We start from the raw sequence: 3,506 nt of genomic DNA, 5'->3' as shown, positions 1-3,506 counted from the left end.
GAATTTACTTTATGATTAGTCATAATTTGATTGTAGATATCTGAAGTGTGCATTTCAGATGGTTAGTAATTCATTGTAGATATCTTGAATTGAAGTCTCCATACAACTCTATGATAAATCTGACGTCATTTCGACTAGTCAGAATGTAATTAGGGATATATCAAATAGGTATTTTATTAAGTCAAAATATAATTAGAGATATCTTAAATCGCTAAAACGTCTAGTCATAAAACAATTTGAGATATCTGGAACGTAAAGGGGGCAAAACCGAATTTAAGTTGAAACGGCTTGCCGTAGCTTAGCCCCCCTGTTAAACTCGTCTGGAGCCGAGCCTGTCGTCGATGGAAAAAGACAAAAACTAAAAGTAAGGTTTCCGAAATATAACTTACCGAATAACCAACGCAGCGATTTCAAACATGGCACTCCAGCAGCCTACTTGCCGTCACTGCAGCCTCCTCGTAGGTCAAGTAGGCCTCGATGTCCATAATCGATCAGCTGGCAGCTCCAGCTGCCATTTTATCTCCTCAGATGTTTCAGGGTCGCCAGCAACCAAACAAACCGCCGCTGAGAGGCCGCGGTCAGGTCTCTCCTTGTGTGCTGCTCTGTTTGGACACAAAAAATTACTTCACTAACCAGGCCGAGCGGCAGAATCAGCTGTGTGCCGCCTCCCCCTCCCCCGAACTGGAAGCCATTTGTTGTTTTCACTTTAAAGTGGCTAACTCTCTGTTATTCCTATATTGATTTGATACAATAAGGGCTTCCGCACTTCCCATAACTGTGGCTTCTGTCACTTTATTCAGCAATTAAAACTGTTTAATCCATTGTTAACACGTCGTAACCTGCTTTTCCAAGCCGCCTTTAAACGTCACATGATCGTCAAGATGCTCGCCCTGGCTCTACACCTGTGCAAAGGAGACCTGCTGCTGCTGTGCAGAGCTGCACACGTGTGTTAGAATCATGGCAGCAAACCAGCAAACTGCAAAGACCTTTGCACGGTTTTCCCCTTAAACTAACCGACTAAGTTGAGTAATGCTGTTGGATGCAGGTAATGTTAGCTAAGAGATGACAAGCTAATATCAACACAGCACCTTAAGCTTGTTAACAAGCAGCCTGTAGGCTACTGGTGTTGTTTATGTTCAAAAGTGGGAAGTACTTGTTACATTCGAGTAGCTTTTTTTTGGGGCGGGGGGGAGGGAAAGGTACTTAGAGCAGTTTTATTGCACTGTACCTTTTTCTTTTACTTGAGTGATATTATTGCTAAGTAGATTCATTTTACACCCACAGAATAAGCCGATGATATATGGCAAGCCGTTTTAACATAAATTCGGTTTCTTCTGACTATCCGTAATTACGTTCTAGATATCTAAAAATGCATTTTGACTAGACAAAACTACATTTTGACTATCTGGAGCGGTAACTTAAGATATCTGCATTTACATTCTGACTAGTAAGAATAATAATTCGAGATATCTTCAATTACATTTTGACGAGTCAAAATTCCTTTCAAGATATCTCAAATTACGACACTGGTTCCGTCATTAATAACAATTTAAGATATCTTTAACTTAATTATGACTAGTCAAAATTACAATTTTAGATATCTGAATTAAGAATTGCGTGGAAGCCCCTTTGTGCTGTCCAAACAGTTGCCTGCAGAATTTTATGTTTCCTGCACAAAATTGTCGATAAATGCCACAACATAGAAAGAGCTCGGCCATGTTGGATATGCAGAGAACTCAAAACTTCATCAACTATAAGACTGCTTCTAAAATCTGCAAAGAATTTCCTGTTTATTCGTTTCCGACAAACCGAATGCACTTAAAAACTGCTTTGAAAAGCTAAAATTGCTATTGTCAAAGCATTTTCAACATATGAAATGTTTTTTCTATTTTTTTTTTTTCTTCTATTTGTCATTGCTTTATTAAACTTTCAAATTGCCACGTAAGTCAGGGTCGTTTTGACTACACATAATATTATTCAAGATATCAGTTAATGTCATTCTGACTAGTCAGAATGTTAATTTAAGATATCTTAAATAGAAAAGCTGTGTAATTCAAGATATCTCCAAATCATTCAGAGATATCTTAAAAAGAATTTTGACTAGTCAAAATTACAATTCAAGATATCTTTAATTTAGTTTTGTCTAGTAATTATTTGCTTTTAAGATATCTATAATTTAGTTTTCACTAGTCAAAACTACATCCTATCCAAAAATAAATGTAAGATATCTCGAATGTTGTTGTCATTCGAGATATCTTTAATTAGAATTATGACTAATCAAAACTAAATTCGAGATATCTCGAATTTACTTTATGATTAGTCATAATTTGATTGTAGATATCTGAAGTGTGCATTTCAGATAGTTAGTAATTCATTGTAGATATCTTGAATTGAAGTCTCCATACAACTCTATGATAAATCTGACGTCATTTCGACTAGTCAGAATGTAATTAGAGATATATCAAATAGGTATTTTATTAAGTCAAAATATAATTAGAGATATCTTAAATCGCTAAAACGTCTAGTCATAAAACAATTTGAGATATCTGGAATGTAAGGGCGGCAAAACCGAATTTAAGTTGAAACGGCTTGCCGTAGCTTAGCCCCCCTGTTAAACTCGTCTGTAGCCTGTCGTCGATGGAAAAAGACAAAAACTAAAAGTAAGGTTTCCGAAATATAACTTACCGAATAACCAACGCAGCGATTTCAAACATGGCACTCCAGCAGCCTACTTGCCGTCACTGCAGCCTCCTCGTAGGTCAAGTAGGCCTCGATGTCCATAATCGATCAGCTGGCAGCTCCAGCTGCCATTTTATCTCCTCAGATGTTTCAGGGACGCCAGCAACCAAACAAACCGCCGCTGAGAGGCCGCGGTCAGGTCTCTCCTTGTGTGCTGCTCTGTTTGGACACAAAAAATTACTTCACCAACGTCTTCGGTGGTAAAAGACAAAAACTTAGAATAAGGTTTCCGAAAAATAACTTACCGAATTACAACGCAGCGATTTCAAACTTGGCGTCACTGCGGCCTGCTTGGCGTCACTGCGGCCTGCTTGGCGTCACTGCGGCCTGCTCGTTGGCCTACTTTCAAGTACAAGACGCCAAACTAGTCCTCGTCGAACACCGACACGATTTCAGTCGGATCCACAAACATTTCAGTCTTTAGGCTGGCGTCCACTCGGATTCCGCGTGTTGGGAGATCAGAGAACATCGTGTTAAATCCACGTCCCCAAATTCATGAATGTCAGACTGACAGTTCCGTGTCCGTGGAGTCAAGTGCTAGCAGGATCTTTTTTTTTTTTTAAAAAAACGCTCATGTAGAAACTGCGTCATCTTTATATCCTATATGGCGCATGCGCGTCACGCTCATTGATAACAAAAAATGGCGCCATTCGCCACTGTTGCCAGATTTTAAATTTTCCAGCGCAAACACAAGGTAAAACTAAACCTATAAAACCTGCCCAACTGCAAAGGAACAGTGCAAATTTAAACCTCTAATAAAACTCATG

Source organism: Xiphophorus hellerii, unplaced genomic scaffold (genome assembly GCF_003331165.1).
Source record: "Xiphophorus hellerii strain 12219 unplaced genomic scaffold, Xiphophorus_hellerii-4.1 PGA_scaffold_84__1_contigs__length_63317, whole genome shotgun sequence".
In the NCBI taxonomy this organism is placed as follows: domain Eukaryota; kingdom Metazoa; phylum Chordata; class Actinopteri; order Cyprinodontiformes; family Poeciliidae; genus Xiphophorus; species Xiphophorus hellerii.
The sequence above is the reverse complement of the archived record's forward strand: the minus strand, read 5'-3'. Positions refer to the sequence as shown.